This window comes from Myotis nattereri, assembly GCF_964212035.1.
Source record: "Myotis nattereri genome assembly, chromosome: 2".
In the NCBI taxonomy this organism is placed as follows: Eukaryota; Metazoa; Chordata; class Mammalia; order Chiroptera; family Vespertilionidae; genus Myotis; species Myotis nattereri.
Genome location: NC_138076.1, coordinates 116,398,390 through 116,419,229, shown reverse-complemented (window position 1 = coordinate 116,419,229; position 20,840 = coordinate 116,398,390). Strand labels below are relative to the sequence as shown.

At 43.3% G+C, this 20,840-nt stretch overlaps 1 pseudogene across 1 annotated transcript; it reads right to left on the bottom strand.

Moving 5' to 3' along the window:
- Positions 1–16,824: 16,824 nt before the first annotated feature.
- Positions 16,825–17,749, bottom strand: LOC308513829 (cathepsin B-like; annotated as a pseudogene). The gene has a single exon. The product of its transcript is annotated as a cathepsin B-like (transcript).
- Positions 17,750–20,840: the final 3,091 nt, after the last annotated feature.

The following is a 20,840-nucleotide window of genomic DNA, read 5'->3' as shown; positions in this document are numbered from 1 at the left end:
TCAAAAAAATGAGTAAACAAAACCTGGTGACAACATTGCCTCTTCTTGCATAATATTTGCTATTTTAAGGCAATCAACGTTTTAAAATTTATCTTCTATATTTGCCTTCTTTAAAAAAACCCCCACTAAAGTTCACCAGCCAGTTTAAAAAAAGATGATACAAACAAAGCAGGCTTTTTTTCCTCCTCATGAACTGTGTATATAATTACTTGAATCATGTTGAATTTCACCCATATGCTGGGAAAGGGGGGAAAAAACACAGCAAAAATAACTACTGTGAATTCAAACTGCAAATGAATGGATCCGGCCTCATTCATAAATGTCATATGAAGCTTTGGTTAAAAAGGCAAGTCTGTCATTCCAGGGACAGCAGCTGTTGTTATGTTGAACAAAATGGATACAAATGGGTATTATTTTAAAGTGAAATGCTTAATTTCAGGCCTAACAAGCACACTGTCCTCTGTGGAGCCCTGTGTCACGCGAGCCACGGTCTCCAGTAGAGGGCTTGATTGCACAGGAAATCAAGCTCACAGGCTGCAGCCAGGGGGACCGCAAACACACTGGCAATGTTTGAGTTACTATGGCAATCACAAAATAGGAAGGCCTTTTCTTCTTTTCCCCATCTCTGCATGCAGCCACAGCCTGCTCCTGAATAGGCCACATCTGCAAAAAGTTTTAACACGGTACTCAGATAAAGAAAAGGATCCCAAAAATGGGCACTGACCCGTCTCAAAAAATGTTGCAAATTTTACATACAAGAATTGGGGAGCTGGGCCACTTTGCACAGGTTATGTCATAATGCAAACACAAAGGGATAAAAGCGCATGAAGGCTTTGGCTGTCAGATATTGAGAGGAGGGAACAGCAGAAGTAAATGACAGCTTAAATGCAGATGTAAGGAGAAAAGTCAAAGATGGGTGACAGAAAGTTACTGGTCAGTGAATAAGGGAGAAATTTCAAACACACACACAAAAACCAGACAAAAGGGTAAAATACAATAAAATCTATCTATAGAGATTTACTGAGAAAACCCCCAAAGCATATTTAGCAAATCTTAGAACTATGAGACCCTGTGAAACGAACACATGGCTCTTTAGATGGGGTCTTTGTAGACTTTTTGCATCCCACCACTGTTTCCATGCAACTTACCGACAGGCTGAGGATGTTTTCAAACAATGGTGGAGGCCCCCGGGAACTGATATTTTAGACACAGCTTTAAAAAATGTCTGTTTGCTGATATATATATATATATATATATATATATATATATATATATATAAAATCCTTGATTACAAGCCTTCCTTGGAATCAAGGGGACTGGCTCACGCTAAATCCTAAGGCTTTGGTTTAGAGCAGTGGTTCTCAGCCTTGGCTGCACATTAGAATCACCTGGGAATCTTTTTAAAATCCTGATTTCTGGGCCTCATCCTCCAGAAATTCTGTTTGTTTTTTTTTTTTGTTATGGGGTGGGGCCACAATATTAGTAACAAAGAAACAGAATTTATGGAGGATGAGGCCCAGAAATCAGGGTTTTAAAAAGATTCCCAGGTGATTCTAATGTGCAGCCAAGGTTGAGAACCACTGGTTTAGATTGAGAAGGCTCTCCCCCAACCCCCACTTTCCTGAACACTTTTTAAAAAATTGATGTTTATTCAGATTTTATTTGATTCTCCTCATCTCTCCCAGGTTTAAGAATGGGTGGCAGTTTTCTGGAATGGAGCTTCCTACTCATGTCTTGGCATGAAGGGCACCATCTTTAGGCTTTAGAATAATGTGGTTCAATTCCTCTCATGGCAAATTCAACCCACCACCCCTCTACTGAGCCAAAGGGTAAGCAAGGGTGCATTCCCTCTTGAAAAATCCAAGTGTCAAGAAGAAGCAAAAATAATGAAATTAATCTTCTGTTCTTTTAACTTAAAGACCTATTCATGGCATGAAAGCAATTGGAATAGACTTGGGTGGGTAGCAGACTGAAAAGCCGCCATTTGCAAGAGTTGAAACTCAGAGGGAAGAATACTTTTAAATAGCATGAACTTGCCACAAAAAGTCCACAGTGCTGAAAGGCATCCCGAGTCCAGTAAAACTGACACTACATTTCACATTCATTGACTCTTGTTCTTTTGGGGGAGTTTTCGTATGAAGAGAAAGAGACAATGGAAGACAATAGTGCTACCTTATCAAAGTTCATTCATGCAGCTATTTCAAATACTTTTAACTGCTTGTCAATAGGTCTTGCAAGTCTCTGAGATTCTAAACATTCTGTCACATTTGTGTACTAACCACTTAAAGTTCTGCTAAAGCTTTGTGACCTGGACTGCCTCCCCTTTATGTGGGTCAAAATGCAAGGCGAAGCCATTGTGTTAAACGGCCTTCATTAAATTCATTGATTTGACCTGTATTTTAAAGACCAAAAGTCAAATGGAATGGGAAGTTAAAGTTCCCATACAAAGTCTTCTCCTGGGCACTCTTTGGCTCCCTTGAATTATCTGGTGTGCAGGCAAAGGACATTTTAGAGCTGTTTGAAGTCTGGCTTGCAGCTAGACAAGCTTTTTGGGGGAAAGTTTGGGTTTGTTTTTAATTTTATGCATGGATGAAACAAATGCTAAGGTTGAAGGAAGCTGTTGTCTTGAACTTGATTTTCTTCCTGAAGAGGTAGTTTTGCCCCCTTCTATACTCACAAGGTTGCAGCTAAAGCTGCCACTCTCTACCAAGGAGTACCTGCTCCTGCTCAGGACTCTCGGAGGGTGAATTGTCGCCCTTTTAATCTGTATGCACTTTTGGACTTGAAATGAGCTTGAATTTCCTTTCGGGCATATTGAGGAATGTTGGCATTTTTTTTTAAAGCCCTATCTTTTTGGGAGTGAGGGTTTTTATGGCAAAAATGGTTACAAACAGTACTCATTTACGTGGTAGGGAGCAACAGAAGAAGAGGTATTGCCAATAAAAAGCAGAAAGGTATCTTTCAGTTACAAGTCCACCTTACCCTGCTGTTTCTTTTCTCTCTCTCCCATTTTGAACCTTAATCATTCTCCTATATTTTCCAATTAAAATGAGTAGAAAAATCATCCATTCATTTTTTTGATAGAAAAAACAGCACAGATCAAACTGTTGATGCCACTTACTAAATACTGCAATTCTGAAGATTTATTTATTTTTTTTTTACTAGCTCTGCCAACACAATTGGGCCAGGAGAGCAGATACCAGTGAGATGCAGTTAAGAAGTCAGAACCTCAAGGAGATGAGGTGCCCTGAGAAAGGCAACACTGAGTGAACACTGGGAGACTCTCTGTCTAACTATTGTCCTCCAAGAAGGATGCAAAAGCCCAGAGGTGAATATACTTGTAGAAATCTCCAAACTTCCGGGACAGAGTGCTCGGAAGTCATGGACAACTATCTTTGTGCCCAGAAAGCTGACTCCTAATTGTTGCTAGGTACTATGACAGGATCATTGTTGAGGGAGCTATTGTTATCCTCACTTTATAAATGAGGAGATTGAAAGTCAAAGGTCAAATAACTTTCCAAAGACACATAGCAAAAAGGTAGCAAAATAGAACCAGGATCTATGTGATCACAAAGCCCACACTCTGAGGGAAACTGTGTAAATTTCTTCTAATGCTATGAATCTGTGAATTTCACTGAGAGGTATAAAAGAACATGTTAAATTAAGCATTGGTAGTCACTGATGTGTATTATTGCTGTAAGATAAGAGGTATTTTCCTGGTGTAAAAATATATTTCTTGGGAAGGATGTAAATAGTAGTAGAAATCAGGAAGGTAGGCCAAGGAAGTGAACTGTTAACTCTCCGCTCACCCTCACAGAAATCACACCCATATATTATGCCCCGTCTTCATGCTGTCCCCAGAGTATGTTCCCTAAGACTGAGATCAGAGATGGAAAGGTGAGCCTGGAGGGGCATGATCAGGGCCGCCATTCCATGCCCCTGCTCTGTTGCTTAGCTCTGCTTACCTGAGGAGTGTGGTCTCTTAAGACATCACTTGTACTAATATTTAATGTCTCTGGAAAGTGATTGCTCTTCTTTATATTTTTTCCATAGTTCATATTTTTTTCCCCTGGAATAGAGTTTTAAGTTCAATATGTATCTCTTAGAGATGAAGACACTAGAGCTTAGAAACCTTTAGGTCTTAGTTTATGGTCCTCCATGATAGGCATATGACCTTGTATTCAAAGGGCAATTTTTTCCCTTCCTGCAGCTGAACTTTAAAAGTACAAAGGGAATCTTTTGATTTGTGACCATTCTTTCTTGTTTTTGTTGTTGTTAATCCTCACCTAAGCATATTTTTTCCATTGATTTTGAGAGAGAGTGGAAGGGATAGAGGGAGGAAAAGAGAGAGCGAGAGAAAGAGAGAAACCTTGATGTGAGAGAGACACATTGACTGATTGCCTCCCACATGCGCCCTGACTGGGGCCAGTATTAAACTCACAACCCAGGTCCATGGCCCGATGCTCTAACCATTGGACACACTGTCCAGGGCAACCATTCTTTTTTTTATTTTATTATTAATTCGAGAAATCCAGGGCCTGGGCTGTCTCCTCCTCAGTTTTTAGAGGGGTCAATTGCCTCTCTGGGGCCCCAAACCAAGACCACCCCAGTAGGCCTGGATGATAAAACATGGAACCTTTGAGAAGCAGCTCTATCCCAAGACCCCATCCTCATTCCACTCCACTGGGCATTTACCTCCCCCATCACAAAAGAAGACTGGAGGTTTGTCCTCTGAAGAGGGCCTGTGGACAAGAACACATGAGACTGTGCCTTTTAAAGAACCGAAGGAGTAGGCAATCACGTGCTGAGTGCATGCCCAATGCTGCAACAGCCCCTACGCCACTCCCACCCCAGCCTTACCAGTTACAGTTTCCATCTGCACCCAGAACATGAGCAACCAGACTCTTATCCCCCAGGCAGGAGATTTGGAACTATTTTCGCCCCAAAATAAATAGATACTGACATTGGAGATTCCTTAAGAGTGAACTCACCAAGACCACTGTACAGTAAAACACAAAGTCAACTAACCCACAGCCAAAGCTTCCAAACAGCTTTATAGTATAGACCCAAATCTAAATTATTAGCAGATGTCAAGGATTAACAGATGTCTGACAACCCCCAAATTAAGAAAGGCACTTGTAATAAAATAGAGACCAAGAATAGAAAGAAATTCTACAAATTTATCTGAGGATTAATAGTAAACAAAACTGACAAGACCTTTGCCCTCATGGAGGATGGTTCATGTTAAAAGCCTATTGAAATAATCCAGGAGGAATTCACCATAGCTAAGATTTGGAAACAGCCTAAGTGCCCATCAGTAGATGAGTGGATTAAAAAACTGTGGTACATCTACACAATGGTATACTACACTGAGGTAAAAAAGGAGTTCTTACCATTTGCAACAGGATGGATGGGCTGGAGAGCATTATGCTAAGTGAAATAAGCCAGTCAGAGGAAGATAAATATCACATGATCTCACTCATTTGTGGAATATAATGAACAACATAAACTGATGAACAAAAACAGATCCAGAGACAGAGAAGCATCGATCAGACTGTCAAACCTCAGAGGGAAGGTAGAGGAGGGTGGGGGTAAGGGGGAGAGATCAACTAAAGGACTTGTATGCAAGCATATAGGCCTAACCAATGGACACAAACAACGGGGATGTGAGAGCATGAGTGGGGGGATAGGGGGTAATGTGGGGATAAGGACACATATGTAATAACTTAATCAATAAAGAAGTTTTAAAAAAGAGAGAAAGAATCCAGGAGGGATTATTGGCAGGCTGGGCAGGGGGAGGCAGGGAACATGGGAAAAGAAGGTCAGATTCTGACCATATTTTAGGGTAGGGCTAATAGGATTTGCTGATAACTTAGCTGTAGAATATGAAAGAGAGGAATTAATGAATTGTGGATGACTCCATGAGGAGGAAGATTGGACCATGGTTTGGTACCTATAGAATTTGACATGCTTATTATACAGTCAAGCAGAAATGTCATTAAGCAAATGGATGTATGAGTCTGGAGTAAGGGAGAAGTCCAGGCTAGAGACAATTGAGGACTCCTCATGCTTCCTTCTATGCCTTTCCATGCCCTGCTGTCTGGATCAGCTGAGGACATCGATCTACCCTTGTGAGATGGAGGAAGGCCATGGTGAACTTGGAAGCAGAAAATACAGAGCGCCTAATCGCTATGACTATTTTCCTGCTAGATACTCAGTACCTGGTTCATACTAGAGCCTTGTCAGGTGCCCTGTAGGAAGCTCTGCGCTTCTTCAAATTCACAGGGAGCCTAACACCTCTCTCTCCTCCTTGGAATCGTCATCTAACAGTAACAATACTGCCCTTTCCTTACACAAATAATTTTGTGCTTACTACTTATTTTTAAAAACTAAACCAATATATAATTTGGGATATGTACACAGGCATTAAAACATCAGAAGCGAAAGGAAATAATAAACCTAAAAGTCAGGGTATGGATAACTCTGGAAGGAGAGAGAAGCAGGCAGCTGGGAAAGAACACCAAAGACTGGCCATTTTCTATTCCCTAATCTGAGTGAAAGGCACATTGACACCCGCTTAATATTGTTGTTTTAATTGTAAATAAACATGTGGACACTTATGTAGATGTGATGTATTTCTCACTTAAAAATGCTTAAAGAGCCGGGCCAGCGTGGCTCAGTGGTTGAGCGTCAACTTATGAACCAGAAGGTCATAGTTCGATTCCTAGTCAGGGCACATGCCCGGGTTGCAGGCTCGATTTCCAGTAGGAAGCGTGCAGGAGGTAGACAATCAAATGATTTTTTTCTCTCATCATTGATGTTTCTATCACTCTCTCTCTCTCCCTCTCTCCCTTCCTCTCTGAATTAATAAAAGCATATTCAAAATTTTTTAAATACTTAAAGATAGAAATGAAGTGGGGCTAGAGGTTTTTTTTAAAGTGATGAAGATAAAAAAAATAAAGGGCTATTTGAAGTACTGTGGTCAGAAAGGCTTCTCTGAGGGAGTGACACCTGAACAGAGACTGGAATGAAATGAAAGCTCAAGCAATGCAAAGCACTTGGGTAAGAGTAACATTCCAGCAGAGAAAACAGCAGCTACAAAGATCCTGAGATAGGAATGAGCTTGATGTTTTCAGGGAACAGCAAAAAGACAGTGAAGGAAGGGAAGTGTGTATCAGAGAGGGGCCTGGAGCCAGGTGGGGTAGGCTCAGTGGGCAGAGCTTGTTAGCTATTTTCATCAGTACTGTTTTTAATATTGATATTATTCCCAATAAACAGAAAGCCTTTGGATGTTCTTGAGCAGTGGAGGGATGGGATCTCATTTATGTTTTATAAGAATGACTCTGGTTACTTTGTGGAGGATAAATAGATGGTAGGGGTGCAAAAGTGGAAGAAAGAGGCCACCTTAGGGAGCTATTGCAATCATCCTAGGATATTTTTAGTCTATTTCCGATATTTGGCTATCATGAAAGCAACCCATATATCCAAGCCCCAAATGAGGTAACATTAAAATTAGTCATAATGAACTCTTGATAGTCTCCTTAAATCCATTTTTCCCTTTATATAATAGATCTGTTTTTATTCAACAATTCTCCTCTTCCCTGTGTGATTGAATAGAAGTAAACCCCATCCTCAGCTTCAGCATAGACCCTGCTTAGTTTAAGCAAACCAATGGGTAGGACTGGACCTTGAGATATGGTTCTGGCCAACAGAATATGGAGGAATATCAGCTGTCTCTGACTTCTGTTAAAAGTCTTTTTTTATTCTCAGAAAAAAAGAGTGTCCCCCTTTTTTATCCAGAGCATGACAACATCCAGAAAAGGGAGGGGAGGCCCATCTCTTTCTGGACCTTCAGCAGCAGTGAGAGAAGAGACAGCACAGAGAGGAAGGCAGAGCAGGGAGAATGGCGGAGAAGACAAGCTGAAGCCTTGAAGTGCCTCACCAGGAGCTGCTCCAGCTCTGGGCTTCTCTGGGTGAAATAATGAAAGTCCCAATAATGAAAGTCAAGCCAGCTGGGAATAGGCTTTCTGGTATTTGCAGCCAGACGTACCCTAACTGATAGTATAACCTCATTCTGGGGCTCAACAGTCCCCACCAGCTGGTCCTTAACCTTGAACCTCTCTTCAAAGTCTTCTCCTGGGAGATTCTAGAAGGTGATTTACACATGCTCAGGGACATCAGCACCCTTTTTTGCCTGTCTGTTTACTCACAAATCCTTTAAGGGAGGATCTTTAGCATGGCCACTTGTCCCCTGTGACAGGCTGACCCCTGCCAAAAACACTGTGTCTTGTTGCTCTCAATGTGTCCATTGCTGGAGGTGGAAACAGTCCCCACCAGCCTTCAGTGTGAGCAACACCAGGCCACACATTTTATGCAAAAAGGGAGAGTATGATTTCTTCCGTATTTCCTGTCATTAGCCTCTGGCCCAGATACCTACGCACCCAAGCCTCCATTAGTTACTAGCCATCCTCATCACATCAACTTGTGCAAAATATATGTTGAAGGGTCAGGACACCGGCCTCATCTGGATGTTCAGCAGAATGCCAGACTCTGAACCACAGTTTAGGATTATTTGAAACAGCCCTCTCCATAAGCTTAAGCTTTATTTGTATCTCTGATTACCAGTTCCTCTGAAGACGAATCCTAGAAATTGAATTACTACTCTTGATAAATATAGAAAAAATTTGAAACATTTCCCAGTATTTAAATAGACAAATATTTCCATCTTGTCTTAGTCTGGATCAAGTACCAAGTCTGAGAGGCAAGTACCAAGACAGGATTAAATGTGCAAGGATATTATTAAGAGGCATGAGGGAAACTGGGGAGTTAGTGGGGGGAAGGCAAGGAGGGCTGTCAGACCATGATGCAAATCTGACTCTGTGTGAAGGAGAGAAAGATGCAAGGTAGGATGAAAGCATCCTGGACTGCTCTGGAGTCTAAGGAAGGTTTGAAAAAGCCATCATGGAGGTCTCTAATCAAAGTTAGCAGTTGCTCTCAGAAGAAACCATAGTGGTAAATCTTCATGGCCTTGAGTTTGGCAATGGATTCTTAGATATGACACAAAAGCACATGTAACCAAAGAAAATGTAGAAAAATTGGACTTCATCAAAATCAAAAACTTTTGTGCATCGAAGAACATTTATTATATATCCTAAGAAACCCGAAACACCAATCAGAAAATTAGTATATGCACCCCTATGTCCATAGCAGTACAATTTACAATAGCTAAGATTTGGAAACAACCCAGACTACACCATGGAATACTATGGAGTTGTAAAAAAGAAGGATCTCTTACCCTTTGAGACAGCATGGAGAGACCTGGAGAGTATCATGCTAAGCAAAATAACCCAGTCAGAGAAAGACGAGTATCACATGATCTCCTATATGGAATCTAAAGAACAAAATAAAGTGCTGAACAAAATAGATCCAGAGACATAATAGCATGGAACAGACTGACAATATCAGAGGGAAGGTGAGGGTGGATAGTGGATGGAAGAGATTAACCTGGGAATTTACATGAATATGCATATCTCATGGACACAGACAATATGTGGGGAAGGCCTGGGAGGGCTGGGTGTAGGGTTGAGGGGGTCAATGGGAAAGTAAAAAAGGAGGACATCTATAATACTTTCAACAATAAAGATAATTTTTTAAAAAGGAACATTTATCAAGAAAGTGAAAAGACAATCTCCATAATGGGGAAAAAATATTTACTAAACTAGGGAGTTAGTGGAGGAAAACAAGGAGGGCCATCAGACCATGATACAAATCTGACCCTGAGTGAAGGAGAGAAGGATAAAAGGTAGGATGAAATACAAATTCTTTAAGGAACTTGTATTCAGAATATTAAGAAAACAAGCAAGCTCTTGCTCTGGCCAGGTGGCTGAGTTGGTTGGAGCATCATTACACCAAAAGACTGAGGGTTCGATTGCTGGTCAGAGCACATACCTACATTGCAGGTTCAATCCCCAGTCAGAACATGTATGGGAGACAACTGATTGAGGTTTCTCTCTCATATTGATGTTTCTCTCTCTCTCTCTCTCTCTCTTTTTAATTAAATCTTTATTGTTCAGATTATTACATTTGTTCCTCTTTTTTCCCCCCATAACTCCCCTCCTCCCAGTTCCCACCCCACCCTCCGCCCTCACTCCCCACCCACTGTCCTCATCCATAGGTGCACGATTTTTGTCCAGTCTCTTCCCGCATCTCCCACACCCCTTTCCCCCACAAGAATAGTCAGTCCATTCCCTTTCTATGTCCCTGATTCTATTATGATCACCAGATTATTTGTTCACTTGATTCTTAGATTCACTTGTTGATAGATGCATGTTTGTTGTTCATAATTTGTACCTTTACCTTTTTCTTCTTCTTCCTCTTCTTAAAGGATACCTTTCAGCATTTCATATAATACTGATTTGGTGGTGATGAACTCCTTTAGCTTTTCCTTATCTGTGAAGCTCCATATCTGGCCTTCAGTTCTGAATGATAGCTTTGCTGGATAAAGTAATCTTGGTTGTAGGTTCTTGGTATTCATCACTTTGAATATTTCTTGCCATTCCCTTCTGGCCTGCAAAGTTTCTGTTGAGAAATCAGCTGACAGTCGTATGGGTATTCCCTTGTAGGTAACTGAGTTTCTTTCTCTTGCTGCTTTTAGGATTTTCTCTTTGTCTTTTGCTCTTGGCATTTTAATTATGATGTGTCTTGATGTGGTCCTCTTTGGATTCCTTTTGTTTAGGGTTCTCTGCGCTTCCTGGACCTGTAAGTCTATTTCTTTCACCAGGTGGGGGAAGTTTTCTGTCATTATTTCTTCAAATAGGTTTTCAATATCTTGCTCTCTCTCATCTTCTGGCACCCTTATAATTCTGATGTTGGTACGCTTGAAGCTGTCCCAGAGGCTCCTTACACTATCTTCGTATTTTCGGATTCTTTTTTCATTTTGCTTTTCCAGTTGGGTGTTTTTTGCTTCTTCACGTTTCGAATCTTTGCCTTGATTCTTGCGCTCCTCTGGTCTGCTGTTGGGTGTCTGTACAATATTCTTTATTTCAGTCAGTGTATGCTTAATTTCTAGTTGGTTCTTTATCATAATATCGAGGGTCTCATTAGATTTCTTGAGGATCTCACTACATTTATCGGCGGTCTCACCAGTCTTTTCGAGGGCCTTACTAAGTTTATCGGCTGCTTCTAGACAGTTCTTGAGAGACCTTAAAAGTGTGGTTTTGAGCTCTATATCTTCCATTTCTGACATTTGCGTCCTGTTTCTTTGTCTCCGCATTTTTTTATCTTTTCTTGGTGCACCCCCTAGTGGTCTTTGTGTGAAGTCTTGTTGTAGTTAAGCCTTGATTGTTGTCGGCAATACCAGGGGTGATTTGACCTCCAGGCTAACTGGCTATGAGAGTCTGCTGTGTCTGCAGTGGGAGAGCTTCTGTGCTGGATCTCTAGGGCAGTGCTAATCTAGCATTTGCCTGAGGCTATCCGGCAAATGGCTCTGCGCAGGGCTTGGGCGGGGCGGGTCCCCGGGGATCTACAGGGCGGGCCGGATTGAGCAGTTATGGCTGCTCTCAGTTCCGTCCCTAGGGGCTCTGCCTCACAGAGTCCCAGCAACCGCTGCAACCTTGGAGAGAAAGCTGCCTTCGAGTTCTGACCGAAGCCAGACAGTCCCGCTTCTCCCGTTTGAGTCTGGGTCCTAGAGCCTCACCCAGATCTGGAGCTCAGAGTCTGAAACTCCCTCCCTATTGAAAACAACAACCGCGCCCTCCGCCGCCAGCCCGCTCCGCGCGCACTCCAAACCTGAGTATTTCACTTCAGCACTGCGCCTCCTCTGAGTCTGGGTATGATATTCTCTTTCCTCCTAGTTGTAGAATTTCCACTCAGCCAGCCTTCCTGTGGTTCTGGATGATGTCCGTTCCGTCTTTTAGGTGTACCCTTGAATTGGTTGTTCGAGGCAGCAATCTCCAGCGTTAACCTATGCCGCCATCTTGGTTTCTCTTCATAGAAGTTCTTATCCACTTCTTAGCAAATATATTCCTGCAGGCCAGAGACACAGGGAAGTCAGTGGTGTGATTCAGAGTCCAGAGACCAGAGAACTCAGGAGCTGAGGATGCAAAGCTCCAGTCCAGGGAAGAACATGAGATGAGGTGTCGCAGCTTGAGCAACAAGGCAGAAAAAAGAGGTCTCTCTCTCTGTCTTTTCCCTCTCTCTCCCTTCCTGTCTCCTTAAAAATCAATAAAAACATATCTATCCTCGAGTAAGGATTGAAAAGGAATACTCAGCCTTGATAACCTTTTGGAAAAAAATCCACCTCTTACAGATTAACAATAAAAAATAAATAACCTGGTTAAAATATGGGCAAAGGATTCTAATAGACATTTCTTCAAAAATAATATGCAAATGGCCAGCAGGCATCTGAAACTATGCTCAATGTTATTGGTCATTAGGGAAATACAAATAAAACCAGTGAGGCACCACTTCATACCCACTAGGCTGGCTGCAGTTTTAAAAATGGAAACTAGCAGGTGTTGACGAGGATGTGAAGTGGGAATGCTTGTGCATTGGTAGTGGGGATGTAAATCGTTCAACTGCTGTGGAAAAGTTTGTTCGTTTCTCAAAAAGTTAAATATATGACTATCATATGACTCAGCAATTCGATTCCTAGGTCTGTACCCCAAAGAATTGAAATCAGGTACTCAAACAAATACATGGACACACATGTTCATAGAGCACTATTCATAACAGCCAAAAAGGAGAAACAGCCCAGATGCCCATTAACAGGGATGTTATAACAAGGATGAACCATTAAAACACTATGCTAAATGAAAAATATCCTCAGGTGAGGATTAACAAAAAAATATATAGATATTAAAGAAAGGCTTGTTTACAGAATGCATTTTTTTCCATTCAGTAACATGGTATGTCTCATGTCTTAGTTTGCTTAAACTGCTAAAGCAAAAATACCATAGATTGGGTGGCTTATAAACAATAGAAATTTATTTCCATAGTTCTGGAGGCTGGGAAGTCCAAGGTCAGGGTGCTGGTAGATTTAGTGTCTGGTTCATAGACAACTGTCTTCTTACTGTGTCTTCACCTGGTGGAAGTGGGGAGGGAGTTCTTTGGGTCTCTTTTATAAGGGCACTGATACCATTCATGAGGGCTCCAACCTCATGAGCTAATCACCCCACAAAAGCCACACCTCCAAATACTATCATGTTGGCGAAATAGGCTTCAACATATGAATTTAGGGGGGACACAAATATTCAGTCTATAGTATCTTGTCATTTGCTCATAGATTGTGCGTGTGTGTGTGTGTGTGTGTATGTGTGTATGTGTGTGTTGTTGTTGTTGTTGTTGGGGAAAGTTTATTTCTAACATAAAGGGATTTTTTTCTTCTTATATGCTCTAATTGACTATTTTTGTATAAAAACACTATGTTGTTGGGTTTTTTAAAAATATATTTTTATTGATTTCAGAGAGGAAGGGAGAGAAGAGAGAGAGAAACATCAACAATGAAAGGGAATCATTGATCGGCTGCCTCTTGCATGCCCTACACTGGGAACTGAGGCCGCATCCCGGGCATGTGCCCTGACCTGGAATTCAACTGTGACCTCCTGGTTCATAGGTCAATGCTCAACCACTGAGCCACGCAGGCCAGGCAGCACTATATTTTTTTATATTTATCTTATATCATGTCACCTAGCTCAATTATTCTGATAGTTTTTCTATTCTTAAATTTTCTGTACAAATTACATTATCTATAAATAATGATAACTTTTCTTCTCCTTTCTAATAATTATATTTTTGTTTCCAGGACTGCCATGGACAGATGCACAAGCACAATTACACAATTCCAAGAGCATCATTCTCATAGACTTATATGAATAGTATTCCTTGGAGTTGTGCAATATAGTGTGTTGGCAGTTTCCAATTTTCCAGTGTTAAATAACAATATACCCTTGCTTGTTATTCTTTATTTTTATTCTTCTACTGTTTCACCATTGGGGATATTTTAATGGGAGTTTGAGAATGTATGTAGTCATTGTTTAACCTTAATCTAGGATTTTTCCATATGTTATGACCTATAAAACCCTTTACAAGGTAGTCCAGTCATTCATATCCTACTTTTCTAGGTCCACCAATAGTGTCTCCATCCAAGATCCTGTTAAAAGTGTTGAATAGGTCATGGCATGGTTTGTCACCAGAAACTTTCTTCTATTCTCTCCAAGTGGATTTTGTTGTTTTTACCTACCTAGCATTCATTCTTCCTTCTTTTGCTAAACAGTATCAAATTTTCTTTGGAGACCATCACCTCATATTTAAAGTGTTCTGTTCATTCTTTATTATAGTACTTATCACACTCTATAGTAAGGGTGGGGGACATCCAGCCTGTGGGCCATATAAAGCCTGCGAAATCATTTGGTCTGGCCCTCCCAAGGCATTAGGGGTGAGTTAATTAAATGTTTGACAAAATGTAGGAGGCTCATTTTTAAGCTGATAATTTTGTGTGGCCCATGAATGATGTTATAAATATCTCAATGGCCCTTGGCAGAAAAATAGTTCCCTACACCCCCACCCCCCACCCCCCCGCCCTGTGTTAGTGGTTCTAAAAGTATTTCCAACACTCCTTCCTACTTTGAGGTGGTGCTCCAGCTGCATCATCTGCATCTTGACTAGAAAGTGTCTTGACCCTTCTTAAGACAGTGGCTCACTAGGTGAGTGTGGGGCCGATTCAAGGGGAAATGCTTGGAAGCTCCAAAAAGGTAATTCAAATTTCCTTGAGAGAAGAGAGGTTCACAGGAGATTGTAAAGCACCTTTTTACTCCTGGACTGGTATCTGGATGAGTCCCTACCCAACAAGGACATTTTCACTGACTAGTCTTCATGTCCAACCCAACAGTGACTTTTTGGTCCTTTTGGGTAATGGCTGAGTCCTCTCACCACTCTTCATTCCTTGTTTTACAAGCCCCCAAGGAAAAGAATGTCTCAAGCATCTCTTCCTCAAACTCTAGCTCACTTCATCACCTATACTCAGTTTTTGCTCCCACTACCAGCTGCCCCTCCACCTGGCATTGCTTCCTGAAAGGAACCCTTGCTTCAGATTCTAGTGAAGGTCTTCTGTGGTGAACACACTGTCATGCATTATGTCATTTACTCTTTACAAAGACCTGTGAGGTAGTAATACTGTCACTCCCATCCTATATAATAAAAGCCTAATATGTAAATTGTCCCCTCAACCGGAAGTTTGACCACTCACTATGATGTGCGCTGACCACCAGGGAGTGGTGCAGAACTTCTGGCAGGCCCTGATCACCCAATCAGGGCCAGCCCCAGGCTGGGATGGGGGACTGGGGGTGGGTGGCGGCAACCAACCTCCCAAGGTGTCCAGGCAGGGGTGGGGGGAGGGACTGCAACCTCTCACCTGCTACCTGGGGGTGGGGGTGATGGGGACAGAGGTGTAGTGAGAATGTGGGGTGTCTGCTGAGCTTACTCTCACTCCCCCTCCTACCCTTCCTCAGGATGCCAGGGCTCGCATGCTGGGGAAGGCACCCCTCCCCGTGTGCTCAGGTGCCGGGTGCCTGCAACGTGCTCACCCCACGCCTGTGCGGCCTCTTCTGGGTGAGCCGGCCGCAGCTGCGGATTGCAGGGGCCAGTCAGGCTCTCTGTGGATTTGTCCAGAAGATGGTATGCAAGGCCGGCCGGGAGAGAGCGTGCTGCCCACCCAGATTTCGTGTGGCTCTGCTGGGGAGCCCAGAGGCCCATGCTGCACCCCGGCACACCTTTTTCAGCCGCGTTCACCAAATCTCTGCATGGGGACTCAGGCACCGAGACTCAGGCAGAGCGGGGCGTGCGAGGGCATGAGGGCCCAGTTGCTTCCCAGGGCCCATAGGTCAGCTGGGACCTGCCTTTCCATGCCAGACATTCACACTTTGATCGCCGGCCAGGCCTAGGGACTGCACACATGAACGAATTTCGTGCACTGGGTCTCTAGTTTTATAGAAAAGAAAACTGATTTATTTTTTTATTTTTTTGTTATTGAAGGAGAAACCTTTTATTGACACAGTATTCCTTCTTTAAAAGGGTATAGCAGTGATTTTTAAACAATAAAGGCTGGTTTCTCTCTATTTTCATTGTATTAAGAGATCAGTAAGTCAGTCAAATCAAGACCACCCAGTTTGTTTTAAGGAGACAGTTGGTAAAACTAGTACAGCTCGTCCAACATTAGACTACCTCATTCTCATGATCAGCTGAGGTGCACAAAAAAATAAAACTTCTATTTAAAAATCATGCCAAGATCAGAGCAGGTTAGCAACACTGCAAAGCTCGATAGATGCAGGAGCCCCGGGAGAGTGGCTTTTTCCAAAGGGCTGCCCCACTATTTCTCTTCTCAACCTATTCCCAAATTAGAAAGCTGCTTGCTCAGATGGTGGGATGCATGGGAAGCTACCATTAGGAAATCCACCTTTCGTTCCTTTGGAAAAACTGCGAACCCTGTAGGTCTATCATGCTCCCTGGTGATGCACAGATGGAGAAGGACTAAGGATGTGGAGGTGGTTGCAGGAAGAGCCGAGCAGCACTAGTCTAAGGGGGAAGGACTTGCGTTGCACGTAGCAGTGGTTTAAATGCATTGTGACAACAGTCCACTGAGTGGCCTGGGAGGTAGCCAGGCCTTGGATGTGTCTCCTTGGAAGACTGCTCTCATGGTAGACACAAGGTTTGGCCCAATCCAGTCCTTCAGGCCCTGTCTAAAACCCATTTGTACTCAAAGAATAAAAGACATTCCTATCCCTCATGTCACCCCCAGCCCCACTGGCTATATTTCAGGAAACACTGCCCCAGGGCTGGCTGGAAGGGCCCACAGCAGGTTATATCCTTTTCCAGTACTGGTCCATGCAGGGGAATCCAGCCACAATCTCCGACTCAATTCCACAGTGATCCTGTCCTCTGAGGATTTTAAAGAAGCCATTGTCACCCCAGTCGGTGTTTCAGGAGTTGCCTACCAGCAAGTAGGGGGTGTCATTCTCTACCCCCAGCCCAGAATGCGGACTGCATGGCCTCCCACCATTTCTCCAGTGACATGCTGGTACATGCCAGACTTCTACATCAGGAAGTCTGAATACACGGAGAAGGCAGCCTCCACTGGGCCATTTTTGTAGATCTCTGCCATGATCTCCTTCTCGCTACTGGGGATGCTGTATGACTTGCATCCGTAGTGTTTATCTTCTTTGTAGGATGGGGTGTAGCCTGGCTCACAGATCTTGCTACACTGCGGGGTTTCCCCCCCTTCCCTTGTGCATGAGGGCCGAGAGCCATTCACGTGGTGCTCACAGGGAGGGATGGAGTAGGGTCTGCAACCTACATGGGAGTCATAGAGGCCACCAGGCACCAGGCCTTTCTTTGTCCAGAAGTTCCAAGCACCAGAGGGAAAGCCCCCATTACAGCTTTCTCCACACTGGAAGCCACAGCAGGTGAGCAGGTCCTCAGCAGACACCTCCACGTTGACATGCCCATTGGTAAGGATGCAGATATAGTCAGAAATGGCTTCCACAGCTCCAAATGCCCAGCAGGAGCCACAGGAGCCCTGGTCTCTGATCTCCTTGATGGTTGGGCAGTTTGGCCAGTTTTCCTGGGCATCGAAGTTTTCAGGTAGAGTTATGTCCTCAGCAAGCCACACTTTCTCGGGCAGCTTGGGCCCACCCAGTTTGGTGACACTCAGAGTCCTCACGTAGCCTATTCTGTGCACTAAGATATTGAGCAGCATTCCTGGCCTCTGCCCAATAGATCAGTAGCATTCTCTACCCCCGAAAATATCCCAAGACATTGCCACATGCTCCTAAGAGAAATGGTGTGGGAGGCTGGCAAAATCACTGCTGGTTGAGAACCACGGCCTGAGGGCACTCATTCAGTCCATTTTCTCCCTGCTTTTGAGCCAGGGTTCCAGAGAAATTAAGGTCTATAAAGCAAAGCCTATCCCTACTACAGCACCCTAAAACACTATTCTCGTTGGGACAATTGCCAGACCAGGCTTCTTCTCCCCATCACTGTCTGTGTGCTCCATGATGTACAGTCCCTTCTTGGGGAACTCAGGTGGCTGCAATGGAATTAGTTTAGTCATTAGTCAGACTCCCTTTCAAGACAGTGTGCATCTGAATTCCTTTCCCCCACTCCCACTCTCCTCCTTCCTCCCTCACTCCAGCCTTCCAGGAGGGACATTGCCCGCTCCCTTAGTACAACTGGAACAGATACAGATTCCCCAGGCTCACCCTGCCTGCTGTCTAGAGCACTGGGTTACTTGTCCTCAATGGGATGGGAAGAATAATTTGGGGTCTTTTCCTGTGTTTTTATTTTTTCCTTTGGCATTTAGTAGAGAACAATGCCTGGCTCTGATGCCCACTGACTGTCTCAAAGGAAGTTGGCTCCAGGTCTCTGCCTGGACTTTTTCTCTGCCCCATTCTTGAGGGATCAGAAAACAAAGAGTGAGGAGCAACAAAGTTTTATTTTCTCTCTTCCTTAAAATCAACTGCACCTTTATTTTTAATTAGTTATAATGCTCATTATATAAAGGGTGCTTTAAAACCATTAACGCATTAACTCTGGCAGCTACTTTGACCCCACCCTTCCTCTAGAGATGATGAGGCAAGTGCTTGCCCCAAATGTCCCTTCTCTTGGATTTGGAATTAAAAATAATAGATTGGAGTTCTCCCGCTGGGCGCCTGGACCTCTAACATGTCAATGCAGCAGCTATCAGAGGCGACGTTTTCCATTCTTTACACCAAAACAACAGAGGAAACCAGTGTGCCAAGGGCAAGAGAAGAAGGAAGAAATACATAGAAAAGAGCAGAGTGAGTAGCAGAGAGAGGTTTCAAGTTCAGTTTCAGCTCCCAGCACATTCCTAAGGCCAGCGTACATCCTTGTCTCTGGGATCCCTGGCCCACTCCTGGATCTTTACAATAAACTCTCGTGTTTTGCAAAATGCATTTTAAATCTGTTTATATTTGGAAGCCAGTGGGATAATGCTTGTTACTGAAAGCCAATGTATAGACATTCTAGTGAAGAGAACCATTTATTGGCACTCATGTGGAATAAATGTTTCACATTGCCACTGTCAAGAGCCCCTTACAAGTTAGATGTAAAATAAAGATTTAGACAGAAATCAGGATGCATTTCATGAGAGCTGATGCCTGGGTTCCCCTTTTAGGTGGGAGCAGAGGAGATGTTAGAAGTGGGGTTAAGTTGGCAAGGAAACCAGGCTTACCCTCTGGGGGAGACCAGGTCCAGGGCCTCACTCCAGGCATGATAGTAGGGGGAAGGCGAGGAAGCATGTGCTCAGGGAAGTCAGGGAAAGGCAAGAATCAGAGGGAAGGAGGTGAAACCTACAGCCAGAGAGGTTATGGCTATTATTGCCCAGGAATCGGCACCCAGAGTGGGAAAGGCTCTGAAGTACAGTCAACAAACAAGTACCAGCCCAGCCGTCAGAAGTCCTACTTCAGTACATGCGTTCAACATCCTCAAAGATGTGAAATGTTTGCCTTCTTATGGATTCTTTTCCTACTTGCTTTCAGGTCAGAAAATCAGAGCAGAGCATGAATAAACCTAAGTTGATCCATTTGAGCCAACAACTGGTAGCAGATGTTAGGAAAGGAGAACTGTGATTCGAAGAGAGTTCTGATGTAGGCTGGGCCAAGGAGAGGCCTGAGCTTGTAGCTGTGCTCTGAGGGCTTGGCTCCAGGAAGCAAACCCTGTCCTACTGTGGAGTCCAATCATGTGCTTTTGCTTTGACACTTGGTGTTTTGTGCATTTGTTCGTCCAACATTTATGAGATGTCTACTATGTGCCAGGTACCTGTGGGTATCAAAATAAGATGGGAAGGGTACTGATTATATCAACCCATGTTCATTGATCTGGGAAGTATTTTTATCTAAAGACTGGAAGAGAATGTCCATTTAACAACATCAATAGCTGCCATTTATTTGGCCCTACTTATGTTCCTGGACCTATGCTAAGCCCTTCCTGTGCCTAACTGTAACCAGATAACCAAGGGGTCCGGGCTGACTGGCACTATTTGAACCAATTAAGCAGAGACAGGGTTGAATCATATGTGAGCGTTTATTGCAATACTACCTGCAGTATGGGAGAGCAGCAGGTCATCCACAAAAATCTGCTCTCCCTCTCCCCACACGCCAGCTGCTTATATTGGGTAGAAGGACAAAGGTTACATGGGAAAGTAAGAATTACAGGCATGGGAAAGTGAGCAAGTATAACCGGTATAGGTTACAGGCAATGTGGGCTGAAAGGGTGGGCCTCTCAGAGGGTGGGTTCTTTTGGGACTAGGTGTTTCAGCCATGAGGTTGTAAATCAAGCATGTCAAACGAATATTTTTGCAGCCCAGCCAATATAACGATATGTGAGAAATGTTTTAATAAAAGTTTTGTAACTTAATTTTTACAATATGCTGTTATACATAATTATTAATAACGAACTACAGCCCTAACCGGTTTGGCTCCGTGGATGGAGCGTCGGCCTGCGGACTGAAAGGTCCCAGGTTCGATTCCGGCTAAGGGCATGTACCTTGGTTGTGGGCACACCCCCAGTAGGGGGTGTGCAGGAGGCAGCTGATCGATGTTTCTCTCTCATTGATGTTTCCAACTCTATCCCTCTCCCTTCCACTCTGTGAAAAATCAATAAAGTATATTAAAAAAAATAATGAACTACAACAGTCGCTAATAACTAATTACTATAATCGTGTTGCATTCATTTCCTTTACTGGCCTCTTGCGCAGGCACACCATTTCTCTCCACTAATACTAGCAGCGAATATTTTAGCAGCTGATTATGACAATAGTCTTGTACTGA